General features: G+C 35.9%; 1 pseudogene; it reads left to right on the top strand.

Annotated features, from left to right (window-relative positions):
* LOC149243122 (uncharacterized) overlaps positions 1-20,013 on the top strand; it is a 57,018-nt pseudogene that overhangs the window by 31,651 nt on the left and 5,354 nt on the right.

A 20,013-nucleotide genomic window follows, 5' to 3' on the forward strand; every position in this document is an offset into this window, starting at 1 on the left:
TTCACAGCTTGACATTCTAGATTCATTCACCATTCAAACTCCTCCCTTATGCTCCAATAATTGACCATTGTAATTTAGATGGCTCCATCTCATTAGGCTTGCATTTTTCTTCTTCATAACAACATTGAAGGGAATCTTGAGTCTGTATGGCCATGTATATTATGTTCCTTTACGAAGTTGTGCATCACTATTTGAGTCATCTTGGCTATGGTTTTAACTTTATCACTTAATGATCAATGAATGAGTAATATTCCTCCTAAATTGAACTCAATTGATTGTTTGAGTCGATCTTACAATTTCTATTGGAATATTATAAAGGGTTTAACTAATATTTAACACTTAGATGAATATTATAGAGACATAATAAGAAATTTTGACAATTCTTATTAATAGTGGAAGACATAAGAATAAACTCTGAAAACTAACCTCGTAGAGCTTGTGGAATTAGATCTCGGAAGCAACATGTTATATAGGCCTAAAGAGTGGAGCTCTAGAAGTCAGAAAAATCCTTTATTCGAAGTAGTCTAGCTATGAAGGAATAGGGAATCCCAACGATAGGCAATATGTTGTTGTCAAGATTGGAATTTGAAACCTTCATCCAAATAATTCTCTCTTCAGGCTCCATAAAAACTACCATGGTCCACAATAGAATTCTCTCTTTAACCTCAATCATCACTGCCATGGTGCCACCCTTCGAGCACAAATCCAAAAAATAGCCATAAGCCAGCCTAGTTATTTGTGCTATTATTTTTCCTTAGCCTCGAAAAATAACTGTCGTTGTCCAAGCACAATTCCAAACGACAACTATGCACAAGAAGCCCAACAATAGCTAGTTTGTTTCTTACAAGAATGGAACCTGATACCTATATCCAAAGTATATTATCTTTAGTCTAGATTGATATTGACTTCCACGAGTGATTTCTCTCTTGAGGTTGGATAATGCAATCGCTCTCTAAGTAAAAAATTGAAATGATAACTAGACCAGTCGATGTACAACACTGTCATAAGATTGTGAAACAAACCAATTTCTCTCTTTAGCCTTGATAATCTCTGCGATATTCCAATCATGATTTCCAAATGACAATCTTCTTTGTTAATGGCTATTGCAAATGTGTTGTTGTTAAGGATGGAATTTGAGATCTACATTCAGAGAATTCTCCTCTTTATCTAGTTGATATTCTGTTGTCACAATAGACGTTGCCACCTGTAAATTTTGATTCTCTGCCAAACTAATCAATGCACAATATTAAAATTCTAGAGTGCAATTCAAAAATTGTGAAAACAAACTAAGCTCATTATTTTCTAGAGGCTTGAATAAAAACTTAAAGAAAATTCAAAATCATAAGTTTACTAATGTGACAATAGTATATGACATCTATTATAGCGAAGGAAGGCTAAGCTCTCTTTCTATCCACTAAGATAGAGGTATAAATGGACAAATAGTGTTGGGAATCACTGTTGGTGGGTCTAGGACATTAAGTGATCCATTGCTCCACTACTGCATTAGTGTTGACGCTTATCAAGTTATTAGTATAACTTCTATGTGATTTATGAATTAATTAGGTTTTAAAATGGGTTATTTTATTCCTTCATTGCCAGACTACTTCCATAAGCAGCCTGTCAACTAATGATGAATACACCATTAACTTATCAATCATTAAGAAAATACAAAACTAGTTTCCCCAAGTATTGTTTTGAGGGGCCTTGAACATTTTAGGGGCATTGAAATTCCATCCCAAAAACAAGTACAAAAACAAAAGTATAATTCTTGTCCTACTGCCATGATGTAGATCAACTTGTCTTTATCTTATAGTGAGCATTCCATTTCAATCATGTTTTTCATGCAGCCCGACCATAACCATGATCTGCAACAACGTCACACCATATCTCTCAGAACATAATTCTTCTATCGAAACTCTCGTTTCACTTAGCAACAATTTTTAGCAGCGACATACCATAGAGGCAGTGCCAAGAGGCCATGTCATTCCCAGGTGAATGTTTTAATTGGTGGTTAAGAATTGAGATTGTGTCTAAGTGATTATATGGTGCATGCCCTTACTCCATTCCTCTGAACTGCACCGCTCCACCCATAACGGATCCCTGGAGCCCATATATTGTTTTGAGTTGTAATTAATTAATTCAATTTAACTGAGTTAAATTAAGTTAAACTAGTTCTAATTGATGGAGGAACTTGTAGGAGGTGAGACAGTGGGATGTTGCTTCATGTGTTCAACCAGTTAACTAATGATTCACTCATAAATAACTCATGCATATCATATCTGAGAGTTACCCAGTTGAGATTGGACTTCAAGGGCAGTGTACTATCATTTGTATAATCATCTAAATTGTACAGGTGGTGCATGCAATTAGAGGAAGGCCTATGAGGATTGTGAAATTCTAATTGAGGAATTTCCCTAATTAATAGGGGATAATTACCAAGGAAATAGTGCAAGGAAATAGGGACTTGGGAAAGAAGAAAATTGGTTACGTATTGGCCTAGGCTTGTCTAGGAAGCAGTGAGATAGATAGAGATAGTGTAGAGGTTGTCTGGGCTAGGGAATAGGATTGTAATCTTCTCATATTTTCTTACTAATGCAATATATAGATAGCAGGGGATTTTAGATGTTGATCTCCCCAGGAAATAATTGTGTAATGTGTTGGTTAGATTATTTCTCTTGTATGCTTCATGATTTATCGATCAATTAATTGTTTCCGCTGATGAGTAGAGTAGATTTAAGTATTTTGTTTTAGCATGTTACATAAGCAGTTTGGATCTACAAGGAATTTCTACATGGTATCAAAGTCGGAATCACTAAAGAGTAGGATTCACATTAGAACTATTCATTCAATTCCTCATGTACAGTGATCATTAAAGAACTAATGAGTTGTTAGGATACAAAGTTTATGGAGCCCTAGTTCGGGGCAGGTCCAGAAGACCCTATGTGCAGACTTATTAATGGAGAAAGAAGGTTTCTACTGGGAATATCAGTGATCTAATGTTTAGTGACACAAAAAGGAGTTGTGATCATTGATATGGGTAGATTGGGGGGAAAAGATATTTTCCATAGGGAGACCGAGACTCAGAGGGAGTCTAGTTTCAGAGGGAGCAACCCTATGGAAGCTATTACTTCAGGATCTGGGGAGATCAGACTCATTATTGTAGTAGTTGCGACAGTAGTGCAGAAGAAACAACAGAGTAGTAGTAACAATAATATGAGTATATAATATTTCTCCATGTATGCAACCATACCTCCAATATTGAGGTGGGGCGATGTAGCTCCTTAGTCGAAGATTTGCATAAATTTGGGTAGGGTCCATTGAGGTGTTTTTGTCTCATCAATCATTACCTTGCTACAGGGGCCCATGGTATTCAATAGCACAAGGATTAATGTCATTCATATACTGAGGAATGCAGAGCAGAGTTGACAACAGAGCAGGAGGCTTAGTAGCAGAGTCATCAGCAAAACAAGTTTCCTATTAGATAGTTGCATATTGATTTAGTGATTATTGATTTATTTATTTTTGGATTATTTTCATTTGCAGATGTTGCAGTAGAAACAACAATAATGAGAAGTGTTACATGAATTACATTCCAAACATGTTGGATCAGGGTAGATGTGAATCCCTTTCTTTTTGAGAGGGAGAGTTGAAAATGCAACAAAAAAATCTCGATTTAATTTTTTCCTTGAATTAATTAGGAATAAAATTGTAATTCCACATCACGAGACAACTTGTACAAGTTAAATAAGTTAATTTGAGTTATTTGGTTCAGTTAATTTGATTTTAGTGTCTAACTTGAGTCATGTACAGTGTCTCCTACTTTATAGGATCCTTGGTTGAGTTTATTTTGAGTTCTAATTAATTAATTCAGTTTAACTGAGTTAAAGTTAGTTAAACTAGTTCCAACCAATGGAGGAACTAGTAGGAGGTCAGGAAATGTGGTGTTTCTTCAAGTGTTCATCTAGTTAACTAATGATTCACTCATAAATAACTCATCAATGTCAGATTTGAGAGTTACCTAGTTGAGATTTCTGAAAATTTGGAAGACCCAAATTTCTACTGCAACAACTCATTAAGTTTCTATTTGTCAAATAACTGAACAAATTATTTACTATGTTCTACGGTAAATATTGAAACCAATCAACTGAAACCTCCACTAATTAAATTATATGCAAAAACAAGAACTAAGCAAGAAATAAATAACACACACAAATGACACCGTTGTTTTTGGACCAATGTCCCCGGAAAAAACCCAGTTTGGGCAAAATGATGCAGCAACTGAGAGTTTGTATTATTAAGTAGTAATTTCTAAGTACAACTCTTCAGATGCCCAAACTGGAAATCCTATACAAAGATCTAAATGGAAAAAATAAATAGTGAGATGTTCTCACCCTATTACTGGAAAATTTGACACTGATCTGCGCTGGAGGTGAGCCTCTGCACTACCTCTGCGTAGTCTCTGAGCAGTACTACATCACTCCCATGTGGTTACTGCATCACTTCTTTTGGGGACTATGTTGCAAATTCTTTTGATCCATGTTGGTTAGAAACTTCGGCCATTTTTCTTCCCAATCTCACACCCCGTCTCCAACAGTTGGTCTAGATTGTTTCTCAATAGAATTTTGGAATCCTTCTGCAGCTGTACATTGCAACATCGTAACTTTGTGTGGCCTTGCATCAGCCTCTCTAGACGTCTTTTTTTCTTCTCTACCTTGCACTCTCTGCCTCAGGAAAGCTTCCTCCGGAAAATTATCTCTTCCCCTCACTGCAAGAAATCTCCTCGATGATCTCTCGCAACTGTTGTGATGCTCTCCTGAGAAATCGATCTCTTGATCTTTTACTCGATGTAATTTCCAAATGCCCATCAAGCCTTCTCTTATAATCTTCTCGTTGAGAACCAACGATCCAGATTATATTCTAATCAATGGATTGGATCATTTTGTCTTGATCATCTTCTTCTTCTAGAAGTTTCACCCTCAGTTTAATTGATAACCTTTAATTATTATAGTTCCCTAAGTTTAGACTTGGGCATCCATTAAAAATAAATAATTATTTTAATAAAACCTTCTCTGGGTGGAATTTCTCAAAACATTTCTGGGTATTCTAGAATACATGTGTCGAATCCTCACTGCAAATTTTGAGGCTTAGATCACATATGATGCTACAAGAAATGAACACTCCCTCTTAGCAAGGAATGTACTATAGTAATGCAACCTGCTAAAGCATCACCCTGACTCTATAACATCCCTCTGCTTTGCTAATGTCTAGCATCACTGCCCACCATCTGCTGCGCAAATGCTGCATCTATACCATTTCTGACCCTACCACTGCCAACACTTCATTTGTACTAAAACCTTCTCCAACTGCTATTGCTACTACATCAGCGACAAAAAAGAATCCAATTTTTTTTGAAAAGGTGTTCAGTATGATGCATCTATTGTTGGAGTTTTGACCGTTGCTAGTCTCTGTGTTGTCACTGAATCCACTATGTTGTTGTTGACTCTCCTCTATGCCAACTACACTACTGCCAACACTAGCTCTGTGCTACCCTAATTCTGGCACTCCTAGCCACTGCAATTGTCACTCTGACACTCATCTACATCAACTGACCTGGTTCATCCTGCTACTTATGATATGGTCTCCTGTAGAAAGGTAATGATCCCAGAGGTGGAATCCTCAAGGATCCTGCCCATCTGCAATTATTTTGAACTACAGTACTAGATCACCCCCACTTCTTCCTTGGAGGTGTTTGAGCAATCATGGCGAACTCCTCTTCCTCGATCTTTGCAGCTGCAGCCTGCGTATCATCTTTCATGTCCTTGTCCTTCTTCTTGAGAGGACACTACGTAGCGTAGTGACCAAGTTCACCACACCAGAAGCAATTGATCTTTGAGACATTCTTCTTCTTTCTCCACTACTCGTGTTGCCCCTTTGATGCAAGGGCTGCATTTTCTTCCTCCTCTTGGGCTTTGTCCCACAATTATTGTTGCCATCTAGTGTACACTTGACTAAGTCTCGCTTCATCTCTTCCTACTTAAGAGTGGCCCAAATTCCTTCCTAATCTGGAAATTTCTCTATGCCCAGGATACTCTGTACAAACACTTGCCATTCTTATGAAACTGAATTCAGGGCCAACCTCAACAACTCTATAGGTTGAGCTGTTGATCTTACAACTGCCAACTAATCTCGAACTTCCTAAAGCTTTGACAGGAACGGATCAATGCATTCACCTTTCTCCATCCTAATTGATCTAAGCTTCTCCTCCAAGTACATCTTCTGTTGCTTGGAAGATACTTGATATAGAGTAGCCAAGGCATCACACATCTCTTTGGCCATCCCTTTGACAGCGACGTGACATACTACGTGAACCCTCACTCTATTGAGGATCAACCGCTTCGCCTTCGCCATATCAGCCTTGCACTTCTTGAGTGGATCTACATCAATGGGTATAACTACCACACTATCGACATACGTCTTGAGATCATGCTCATCCATAAGGCATGAGATCTTAGCCTTCCAGATCACATAGTTAGATACCATGTGAAAATTTGAAAGACCCAAATTTCTATTGCAACAACTGATTAGGTTTCTTCTATTGTCAAATAACTGAACAAATTGTTTATTGTGTTCTATGGTAAATATTGAAACCAATACACTACAGCCTCCATTAATTAAATTATATGTGGAAACAAGAACTGAGCAAGAAAGAAATAACACACGCAAATGACACCTGTTGTTTTTGAACCAATGTCCCTGGAAAAACCCAATGTGGGAAAACATGTGTAGCAGCTGAGGGTTTGTATCATTAAGCAGTAATTTCTGAGTACAATTCTTCGGATGCCCAAACTGGAAATCCTATATGAAGATCTAACTAGAAAAAAAGATAGTTAGATGATCTCAGCCTATTACTGGAAAATACGCCAGTGATCTACGCTAGAGGTGAGCCTCTATGTTGCCTCTGCATAGTATCTACACACTACTACATCACTCCCACACAGTTAATACATCACTGCTTCTGGGGAATGTGATGCACCTCCTTTGATCCTCTGCTAGCTGGAAACTTTGGCATTCTATCCACCTGGTCTCACACCCAGGTTCCGACACTTGATCCTGATTGTTCCTTTGCAGAATTTTCGACTCCCTTTGATTCTATGCACTTTCACAGCGTAGCTCTTTGTGGCCCTCTCTACCTTGCACTCTCCGACTCAGGAAAATTTCCTCCAGAAAATTATATTTGCCCCTCACTTCAAGAAATATCCTCGATGATCTCTCTAGAAACTGCTACGCTTCTCTCTTGAGAAATTGATCTCTTGATCTCTTACTTGATGGAATTTTCAAATGCCCATCAAGCCTCCTCTTATAATCTTCTCGTTGAGAACCAAAGGTCCATATTAGATTCTACTAAATGGCTTATATCATTTTCACTTGATCCTCGTCTTCTTCTAGAAGTTTCAACCTCATTTTAATTAATACCCTTTAATTATTTTAATTTCCCAAGTTTAGACTTAGGCCTCCATTAAAAATAATTTTTTATTTTAATAAAACCTTCTCCTAGTGGAATTTATCAAAATGATTTCCGGGTATTATAGAATACATGTGTCCAAGGCTCCCTGCACATTTTGAGGCTTAGAACACATCTGATGCTACGAGAAATCAACAAGGTTGGAGTTCAAGGGTAGTGTATTATTAGTTGTATAATCATCCAAATTGTACAGGTGGTGCATGCAGTTAGAGGAAGGCCTGAGGATTGCGCAATTCCAATTGAGGAATTTTCCTATTTAATACGTGCTAAATCCCAAGGAAACAACACAAGGAAATAGGGACTTGGGCAAGCATAAAATTGGTTAAGTATTGGCCTAGGCTTGTCTAGGAAGCAATGAGATAGATAGAGATAGCGTAGAGATTTCTCGGGTTTGAGAAAAGCATTGTAATCTTCTGATATTTTATGACTAATGCAATACAAAGATAGAGAGGATTTTTAGCTATAGATTTCCTTAGGAAATCATTGTGTAATGTGTTGATTGAATTATTTCTCTTTTATTCTTCGTGATTTCTCATTCAATTAATTATTTCCACTGATGAGAAAAGTAGATTCAAGTATTTTCTTTAGCATATTACATAAGTAGTTTGAATCTACATGTAATAGGTCCAAACTTGCGAAATTTTATAAAACAATTACAAACTCTGGTGTTGGGTCTTGGAAATATCATTCATTTCCATTACACTTTCACTATTATGTCCATTATATCACCTCCATTTCACCTCCATTTCACTACTATGTCACTACATTTATCCCACTTTCATTATCATTGGGCCACATTTATGTTTTTCCAAACTTTATTAATTCTTAGCCTTTTTAAGTGAATTTGTGGTTAAAAATTAGAAAATAATGTGCATATGCTTATACCTAACAAGTGGGTTGAGATTGTTGACATGTGTAGGTCAAAAGAACGCTTCTAGAAGACCTTTATGTGGCACCCTAAGGCCAAATTCGAATTTGAGTGGAGAAAATCATGGGATCATGAGGATATGTGTCACATCTCCTAATTGTATTGAAACTCTAAGAAGACATGTGTCTTATCAGTTCCTATTTTGATTAGGACTCTAGAGGTAGAGGGAGAGATTCATAGACTCTCATTAATGAGATGACTTCTCATTTTTTTGTATAAATAGGAGATCTCTCTCCTTCATTTTTTAGCTTGGATTTTTAGTTCTTTAGCTTGTAGCTTTTTGGTAGCTCTTTAGCTTGGAGTTTGTAGTTCTTCCTTGATGGCTTTGGAAAGCTTTGGAGAGCTTTGTTGTACTTTATAGTTTTGAAGAATTTGAATAAAGCTTTGATGTTCTCAACATGGAAAGAGATGTGAAGTAGATGTCATGGATCATATTAGAATGTAAGGTAGAGTAGATTTTGCTTTGTAGTTTTTCTTTGATTTCATTCAAGTATGTCATTTTATTGCTTTCAAGTTTGATAGTTTAGATTTTCCATTCATGCAATTTTAGTTCATACAAGTGTGTTCAACCGGTTGATTGTAGATTAGTTTTTCTTTACATGTTCTTGTATTTGCTTATTAGATCATTATCTCATGCTATATGATGATGATTTCTGGAGCCTTTAGTTGATAACTAATTTGCAAGTAGTTGTTGGCAAAATTGGCGAAACATTATGATTATGGATGGGAAAGTTAGATAGTTTAATGTCATTCTCTCATGCTATATGATGATATTTCCGGAGCCTTTAGTTGATAACTAATTTGCAAGTAGTTGTTGGCGAAATTGGCAAAATATTATGATTATGGATGGGATTATTGGCTTGCTTTTCATTAGTGTAAAGTTAGATAGTTTAAATGTCATTCTCTCATGCTATATGATGATGATTTCATAAGCCTTTAGTTGATAACTAATTTGCAAGTAGTTTTTGGCGAAATTGGCGAAAAAGTATGATTATGGATGGGAAAGTTAGATAGTTTAATGTCATTATCTCATGCTATATGATGATATTTCCGAAGCCTTTAGTTGATAATTAATTTGCAAGTAGTTGTTGGCGAAATTGTCGAAATGTTATGATTATAGCTGAGATTATTGACTTGCCTTTCATTAGTTTAAAAGCAGTTTCAAGTTTTACTTTTGCCTTTAGTTTAATTGTAGTAGTTTTATTTTTGCTTTCTTGGATTTCATTTAGCTATTATCATTTTTGTTGTCATGTCATAGATATTTTGCTGGCTTAGATTAATCTAATTGTTCAAAGTTTTGATTTGTTTCATTTTCTCCTTTATTTAGAAATTAGATTCTAACATAAGAAACAAAACCCCAAAAACAATATAAACTATAAAAAAACGAAATAAGAAAAAGGGTTAACTAAGCACATATGGTGCTCCACACTTCATCAATTTACGATACTCAAATTGATAATTTATGTAGAGCAATTTAGGACACTAAATTGACTAGGCCTTTTGGCGCCATTGCCGGGGACGTGTAATTAGCAGACCTTATTTCTTACATCTAATACTACTACTACTATTACTACTAATAATAATACTAATAATTTCTTGAGTATGCTCTCCTCCTGCACTTTGTGTGGTCTGGAAGATCAAAAAAGGAATTGTTATGCTAAATAAATAAATAAGAGAAAAAGGGGACAAAATAAACTTCATCATTTCATTTGATTCAATAATAAAAATAAAATAAAAAATAAAATGAAACCCAACTGCTTTGATAGGTTTAGTTGTCCAATATTGACTGGTTATGGTTTGTAGTGGTCCTCAAAACACTGTGTCCTGTTTTAATAAGATTCTGCAAATTAGCTACGGAATGCAACCTGATTCTGCAACTAACTGTGAATTCCGCAACTAATTCCAAGGTTTAGGAGGTTATAGGTATCCAATGAAGAAACCAACCACATGGGCATATCCGGAATTGTCCCGACATGGATCCTATCCTAGTCATCCAGCCCAGATTCATAAAAAATCAATTTAAGACCTCAATCAAAGTCTTGTTTTTAGCATATTTAACTTGAAGTCTTTGCCTCCTGAAATTGAAAATCATTAATCATTCTTATAAAATTTCACAATTTCAGAGAAAAGAAAAAGAAAACAATCAATGGCTATCCCCAATTCTAGTTTCCACTGTGGCCTCAATAAAAAATCTACATTCTTGTTTGAGCTTTGGCCTTGAAACAAACCTGCAAAATCATAAAAAATAAATAAATATATATATATATATATATATATATATATATATATATATATATATATATATATATATATATATATATGCAAAAGCCTCCTCTAGTTGTTTACTTGACTCTTATAATCAGTAGTAGCAGGCCAATGTTAGTGAAAATCCTCTGTTTAGCCGGAACATCCCAACTGAGACCATACCTATATGGAGATGCGTGTCAACATTTATGAGAAAATCAGTGGCCTTCCAATATTGTGTACTGGTTAGTTTGTAGGTATTTACGGTGTAGGACTTTTGCAACAAAATTGTGAACGAAAGAAGACTCTAGAAACCAAGCTGCTTTTCATTATTCGCATCTGTGGTATTAATGATATACATCAAAAGACACGGAAGATCTTACAACTACTACATTTGAGGCAGATCTTCAATGGCGTCTCCTTGAAAGTGAACAAAGCAACTGTGAATATGTTGCAGAGGAGTGAAACATATGTGACTTATGGCTATCCTAATTTGAAGAATATTAGAGAGCTAATTTACAAGAGAGGTTATGGAAAGGTAAACACGCAGAGGTTTTGGGTCAGTATGGAATCATCTATATTTAAAAATAAGTTTAGGTTTCTATGAATCATTGAATGTTCCAGACACTCCAGATTGATTAACATTATGCACATTCCAAAATACATTACCCCAATTCTTCAGCCCTGTCATTGCGCCTGTGTAATACACCTGACACACAAAAAAATGCATAATAGCTGAAAAAACATCAAACTTTTAATGAAAATTCCAGCCAAACGAAAACAAATTAAGAAAAACAAAAACATGGGTTCTTTCGAGAATGGGGTCAATTAGATAACCCAGAAATAGATTTAAGGAATTTGAAGCAATATGGGATATTTTCACAGTTCTTTGAAGCCCAGTTTTGCAGGAAAAAAACAGAATTTAAATTAATAAACTAGTTGTTTGATTTAATTCGGCCGCCTAGGGAGGAGAATTCCGATTTGGAATCAACTGTATGCTGACCATAAATCATGATTACACGTTTTCCATATTTAATAATTCATCTCAAACCTGTCAGATGTGTCCAAATCGAATACGACTCTGTTTAACTCCATTGCATGAACCAGTTGTATACGGCTCTTTAGAGCCGATTAATAAGACGTGGCAAATTATTCAACGTGGTAAAGAATTCAAAGTTGCTGTTAAGGATCTCAAGGTGGTTATGTGGCATCTAATTCCAAGAATGATCCAGCAGAGTGATTGGGAATGGAGTATTGCGTGATGCATTTCAAAAATGATGGTTTACTGTCTTTTAGCTGTGGAATGCAGCCTGATTTCGTAGCTAACTGGCAATTCGGCAGCGATTTTCATACTTCTATAGGTTATAGGTGTCAAGAGATGAAACGAGCCACATGGGTAGCTGGGAAAATGTCAGTACATGGATGGTGTCCTATCCATTTGATCCAAATTGATGAAAAGACCCCAGTCAAAGGGAAGTCGAGGTGTGTGTTATCACTAAGTCTCCACACTAAGTCGCTGCATGTTAAGAAGAAAAACAATTTTGAATCAATGAAATGAATAACTTATTTTCTCATTTTTCTGAAGGTATTGATTAATTTTGGACTGATGATGAAAGATGAATGGCTAACTTTTTATTCAAGATTTTTAACTACAGAAACTGTGCACATTCCGCAGCTAAAGTTCAATTCCACAGTTGTTCTCCAATTCCGCAGCTGAAAAACCTCATTGTTCAAATCAGCCTAACTTTCTCATACGAAATCAGATTTTGATGATTCAAGTATCATTGGAAATATCTCAACAAGATCTACACAATGAGAAATCCATCATTAGAGTTTGAAACAGTAAATAATGAAATAAATTACTGAAAGAAGCAACATTCAACTTGAAGCACTAATTCCAAAGCTGGTATAAATTCTTTTGATTTTTCTTTTGAGAACTTATTTCATTAATACAAATTCTTAGTTTTGTGTGTAAATATCATAACTAGAGAGATTGATCACCTCTCTCCTTTGATAATCTTACATTCCATTGCAGAAGAAGTATTAGTTTTTTTGCAGGTTCCAAGAGGAAGGACAAATGACTACAAGAGAATAATGTCTCTCTAAGAAACCAATTTGTTTCATAAAAGGATAATCAGCAACAAAGAGGAAATATGTTGATGCAAAATCAGATCCAAACACTTGAAAAACTTTCAGATACTATTATGTCCATCACATCCATACCTCGTAATAAACCATTCACCTCATTTCACTTCATATTTTCCATTTACATTCACATACACTTTCCATCTCTTTTTGTCCATTCATAACCCACAAATAAAAGCAAGAGGCTCATTCACATGCTTATTTCTCATTGCCATTTATTCTCTCCATTGCCATCTTCCATTTTCATCTTCCCTTTCCTGTCATTTTCATTTCGCAAATAAGCCCTGCTTCAATGCAAATAATTGAGTCCATAGTCCTTTGAGTCTAAGTTCCTTGTAAAAACACGTTGAGGCTTGCATGCCTTAATGGCAAGTTCTCATGCTGACAAACAATGAGAATACATTAATTTCCCTTGTTCATTAGATCTTCTAGGTGACTTGACATCGGCAAAACTATTCGTACCTAGCAAGATGTGTCTGGGCATCTTGACTCTCATTGTCATCAATGATGACAGTTCTCGTGTTGACTAGTGGCATCCGTTAATGGCCACTAAGTCAACAATTTCCTACTATGTTCAACATCAAAACATCTTTTCACATAGTAGGAATTGTGCCAATGAGTTTTGAAGACATGAAGACTATTATTTTCAGCATTTTGGTGCAGATTCAACAAGTTTTAGTAGAAGCAATAAAAAGCCATATTAACTCTTTATCCATGACTCTTCTTGTTCAGCCACTTGAAGAAGAATATGATCAGAATTTTGCAGCCACTACACATACAACTCATCTATTCCAAAAGGTAAGTTAAGGTACACCATTTTCTAACTTTTGACCATAGAATTCCATAAAAAGCTAGAATGATAATTGTTGAAAAAACATTTCTCTTCCTCATTTCATAAAATTGCCAATATCATTAGTTGGGGGGGGGGAGGAATACATTCATATTCATATTCATATCTTGCCATGTTCATATCATATTCAGGAGCCCACATACTTCCAAAATATATTAACTATTACATTGTTATTATGAACATACAATGGCTTTTCAAAAAGTGCTTAAAGGATAAATTGGATACAAACACAATCATGGTTGTCACACAAGAACCAACCATCATGCAATCCAATAAATATATACTTTGCAACAATAATCAAAATATCATTATGCAAAGTTCAAATATCAAAATAGAATGCAACAACAAAATATGGTTGTTACACAAGAACCAACCATGTTGTAATTCAAGAAAAAGACTTTGCGAAAGTATGAAGTTATCAGATGATATCATGCAAAGTTAAGCCAAAGCTCAAGGGTCAAAAGAATTAATGTAATATATAGTGCATGAGGACATGCAATAGCTTCAGTTGGGGGGTATGTTGGGTCTTAAAAATTTCATTCATTTCCATTACACTTTCACTATTATATCCATTATATCACCTCCATTTCACCTCCATTTCACTACTATGTCACTACATTCATCCCACTTTCATTATCATTGGGGTAAATTTATGTTTTTCCAAACTTTATTAATTCTTAGTCTTTTTAAATGAATTTGTGGTTAAAAATTAGAAAATAATGTGCATATGCTTATACCTAACAAGTGGATTGAGATTGTTGACATGTGTAGGTCAAAATGAAGCTTTTAGAAGACCTTTATGTGGCACCCTAAAGCCAAATTCGAATTTGAGTGGAGAGAATCATAGAATCATGGGGATATGTGTCATATCTCCTAATTGTATTGAAACTCTAAGAAGACATGTGTCTTATTAGTTCCTATTTTGATTAGGACTCTAGAAGTAGAGGGAGAGATTCATGGACTGTCATTAATAAGATAGTTTAATCTCATTCTCTCATGTTATATGATGATGTTTTTGGAGCCTTTAGTTGATAACTAATTTGCAAGTGGTTGTTGGCGAAATTGGAAAAATATTATGATTATGGATGGGATTATTGGATTTCTTTTCATTAGTGTAAAGTTAGATAGTTTAAATGTCATTCTCTCATGCTATATGATGATGATTTCATAAGCCTTTAGTTGATAACTAATTTGCAAGTAGTTGTTGGCGAAATTGGCGAAACATTATGATTATGGATGGGAAATTTAGATAGTTTAATGTCATTCTCTCATGCTATATGATGATATTTCCGGAGCCTTTAGTTGATAACTAATTTTCAAGTAGTTGTTGGTGAAATTGGCGAAATGTTATGATTATTGGTGAGATTATTGACTTGCCTTTCATTAGTTTAAAAGCAGCTTCAAGTTTTACTTTTGCCTTTAGTTTAATTGCAGTAGTTTTATTTTTTCTTTCTTGGATTTCATTTAACTATTATCATTTTTTCTGTCATGTCATAGATATTTTTCCAGCTTAGATTAATCTAACTGTTCAAAGTTTTGATTTGTTTCATTTTCTCCTTTCTTTAGAAATTAGATTCTAACATAAGAAACAAAACCCCAAAAACAATATAAACTATAAAACAACGAAGTAAGAAAAAGGGTTAACTAAGCACATATGGCGCACCACACTTCATCAGTTTACGATACCCAGATTTATAATTTATGTAGATAAATTTGGGACACTAAATTGACTAGACATCTGGAATAGGAAAATCAAATTGTGGAACCTCTCTATAAAAACGGAATTTGAAACCTATTTAAGGAACAACTTGAAAAATATCGTAGAATAATATAGCTGTCTGAGTGTGCGATTAGCCTAACTGTCCTAATGATTACACAACATGCTTGATTGTTTTCTTGAAAATGCAACATTAACAAAACATGAAAAAACATGAGGTGTCATTACTTACACAGAAAAATATCTCCATTGTCGATTCCTTTGATTTCCTAAGGTGGACTCAGGCTCCATTATCGGGTTCATGGTGGGTTTATGATATGGCCATGCCTCTGCAATTATATTCCTTCCATGGTTACATGTCAATTCACTTGTCATTTTCTCCCTCTAACTTCTTAAATTGCCGCTTTTTGGAACTGGTAGTGACTTGGTGTGGTGGCATTGAAGGTGCTCTACATTGGTTGATGGCTGAATGAAGATGATAGTTTTCAACCCATTCATCCTCCATATGCCTTTGTACTACAATATCAGAGCCTTAACATATCGTAACTCTATTAAAAGAAACGTTACGAAGTCACATAATTCTGATTAGAGAGAAATTGGAGATTACAACAAATTAGTGTTGTTAGATATGTGTGGAAATAGACTAATAGGAAGTATACCCTCTAATATTAGTAAGCTCAAGAATATTCAGACCCTTATTCGCAACCCCAATGAACTCGAATGAACCATCCCTCCAATCTTGGCAATTTCTTGAGTCTGGTCAATTTTCTTATATTTGATAACCAACTGAGTCGCAAGAATCAAGATACCACTAGATATTGACAAGATATAGAACTTGAAAGTTCTTTTTTGGGGTGAGAATCCAAACATTGAAGGTAAAATTCCCCCTAAACTTGGAAAATGTAAGAATCTTACTATTTTGGGGCTTGCAAAAACGAGGATTTATGGAAAAATCCCTCCTTTGTTTGGATCATTAAGAAAACGATATCACTTGCAATTTACACAAATCTACTATCAGGTTCAATTGACCTAGGCTGAGAACTTTTTCTAAACTTGTATATATATATATATATCTCTATGGAAATAGTATATCAAGTTTTCTACCAAAGGATCTTGGTATGCTGCAAAAGCTGGAAAATAGGATGTATACCATCAGAGATTGGTAACAGTGCAAGCTTGGTGGTTATAGACCTATCACTGAATGATTTGTCTAGAATCATTCCTAACACAATAGGCTACTTGAATAATCTGGCTAAGCTTCAACTCAGTGTTAACAATATTTCTGGTTCAATACCTTCTTCCCTTGTTAATTGCACTAGTCTTTCTCAGCTCCATCATGGTAGAAACCAAATATTTGGAGAAATACCTGATACATTAGGACAACTCAAGAATCTGATGTTGCTACTTTCTTGGCAGAATAAGTTGGAAGGAATATTTCATCCCAGTATAGGTAATTGCAAAGCACTTTAGGCTTTAGATCTTACTGATAATACATTAATTGGAAGCATTCCTCCAAGCATATTCCAATTGAGAAATGACATAAAATTGATTGTTCTTTCAAATGATCCCATTGGTTATATTTCTCCAAATATCAGTAGTTGATAAGATTTGAGTAGGCTTAGGCTGGGTGACATTAAGCCTAAATCCAAAAAGAGGTTGGGAAACTAGAAAATTTGGACTTCCTTGATTGATCCAAAAGGGATCCAAGAACTCTCTAAGTCTTAAAAAATTGTTTAAAAGATAAAAACAATCGCATGGGAAGAACCCTTAGAAACATCAGAAAACACTATCGACAGCCAAAAACATAGAGAAAACATTGAAAAATAGAGTATCGGCGGATTAAAACTATGTTGCATGAGAGTCGTCAGATATGGCTGATCAATGGTCCAGATCTAATTGGTGAATCACAATTGGTGGTGGCAAAGGGAGGCTACTGGCAGAGACCACAAGGAATACGCGACAGCGATCAGTGGGGTCAACGAGGACCGTCGATCAAGCGTGCAAATCGACAGCCCACGTTGCATCGCAATATCGCATCGGCAAACCACAGAGGAGTGGAGTTATATACATATACATATATGTGATGCGATGGCCAGACCCGATAACATTATAGCCGATATTCTATATATTTTGAAGTCCGGAAAACATCAATTTCCTTTGTATTTCACATTTTCGCCAAATGAATGGATTGCAAAGGAAATGCGTTCGATGCGACATTATGGACCCAAAAGGGTTTATCAACGTTGTTGCACACTATTTCAAGTCCAATATGAGTGGGATTTCATGTTTTAATGTATTTTTAATATAAAAGTGAAATCACAAAATAGGCAGGATTTCGAGAGGACCCAAGACGGTAAATGGTTTGGGCCGGGCTCCGCCCAATCCCATACAATGGTTGCCACATGTCCAAGCTGAGGAGAGAGGAAACCACCCTTATCGGATAGTTAACCTCCGTACGAAACAACCGCCCGAAATGAACCACAACCATTGGATTTGGATCTCCTAGATCAATGGTGGAGATGCGATATCACTACAAAGGCGGACTCGATAGGAGTTATAACACAGATTTATAATATTTGAAGTCCGATGAATAGTGTTTTGGCGGATTTTTCCGTGTTTTACAGCGTTTCTCTGTGTAAACAGAAAACGACCAATTTTTGGATTTCAAAGGCCCGATGACCCATTTCGTTACAGAACAGGTGGCCACGATCCCTGAAAGCGTTTAGCAATGATTTCTAATGCTCAGAAGGGGATCTGGGCGAACAGAGGTCGGGAAGCTCGAGAGACCGAGAAGGAGAAATGAACAAACAAAACAGATTGGATTTAAAGCCACAAAAGACAGAAGACATGAGCAGGCAGTGCTGACACAGAGAAATAGAGAAAGAGAGTCAGTGAGGAGAGTCTGTGTACTCATAAGAGACTTGGGGGATCCAAGTAAAGCCTTATTTTTTTTTATCTATTGTGTGAGGCTCAAATTGAGCTCACTGTTGTAAAATTCTATTTTAAAGACATAATAGAGGGGTCACCACTGAATGCTCGACCAAAAGATGTAGCCCAAGAGTATTGGGTGAACTCCTTATTAAACTTGTTGTGTTTATGTGTGTTGTCGATGATGTTTCTTTTACTACTTCATTGTCTATGTATTTCGCAATCTTATCGATCCATTGCACAAAGTAACATAGGCAAATCCATGCACATGAGTCTGTAATACCTTAATAATTGTTTAAGATCTCATTTTCAGATCAAGTGGTATCAGAGCTTTAGGTTTGCTAAGGTTAGACAAGCTTGTGCTGGATTGTTGAATGCTAACTAGGTCAAAGCTCAAATTAGGAGAAGGAGAACTAGTTGAGGCTAACCCAGAAATTGGAAGAGTCTATCCTAGGAGGAAAATGGTAGAAGAGATTCCATTGGAATCAGAATCTCAATTCATGGATAGCTTCATGACCATGAGAGCCATGGTAGAAGAGATGTATCGAGAATTCAAGAAAGGTCGAGGTGAAAGTACTTCAACCTCCAAACAAGATAAAGGAGCAGAAGAACCTTCTCTAGATGCCCCAGAAGGCAAAGGGAAAGGAGAAAAGCCTCCTCCATCAACCCCTCCTTCTAGCCCTGAAAATAAAAAGAAGAAAACATATTTGATTAAATTAGATGTAAAATTTGATTTTCCAATCTATGATGGAGAATTAAATGCAGAAAAGCTAGATAACTAGATTAGACAGATTGATGTGTATTGCAAGGTGTAGAACATCAATTAAGAAAGGAGAAATATTCAGATGGCCAGCCTTTTGCCTTGGAGGAACTGCCCTAATGTGGTGGGAAGGCAGGACACAAGTTGATTTGAAGAAGCATGGTAAAATTCTATCTACCTAGAGTGAATTTGTTTCTGCCATTAAAAAAAAAATCTCTCCACTAGCTTATATGCAACAAGCGATTATGAGTTGGCAAACTCTTCGCCAATTAAAGGGGAAAAGTGTACAAATCTATACCCAGGAATTTAGAAAAAGAGCTTTAATTCTAGGAATTTCTCTAGACTCGCCTGAAACTTTGCTGAAGTATATGGGTGGTCTGCATAGCGATTTGAGGCACACCATTCTCATGTTTAACCCTACTAGCATAGATGAGGTATTTGTTCAGGCTACACATCTAGAGGCTAGAGGCAAGAATGTGAACCCAGAGATTGGGGGATCATCAAAACCCACTACAAGCAAGAACAAGGAAAAGAAGAATAAAAAATGGAAGGAGAGGAAGGAAAACGTTGTACAGAATAACAAACCTTCATGCACTCACTGCAAGAAGGATGGACATGATGATGAACATTGTTGGTCTTTGCATCTGGAGCTAAAACCCAAGAAGTTCGATGGCAAGAAGAACAAGGCTATTGCTGCTATTCAGAAGGATTTGGGGTCAAACTCAGGTGATGAAACAACAGTCATAGCCACAGGCATAAGAGGTAAAAATTCTGAAGAATCTACTAGTAATTCTGCACAAACTGTTGATAGTGAAGAAAATGAGAGGAAAAGACATGAGCTTTTTCATATTAGAGTTATTTCCAAGCATCAAAAGATTGATACTTTATTTGAAAGTGGCTCACAAGTAAACTTGATTTT

Source organism: Pinus tabuliformis, chromosome 8 (genome assembly GCF_031772625.1).
Source record: "Pinus tabuliformis cultivar Carrire ecotype Pingquan chromosome 8, CPIR1, whole genome shotgun sequence".
In the NCBI taxonomy this organism is placed as follows: Eukaryota; Viridiplantae; Streptophyta; class Pinopsida; order Pinales; family Pinaceae; genus Pinus; species Pinus tabuliformis.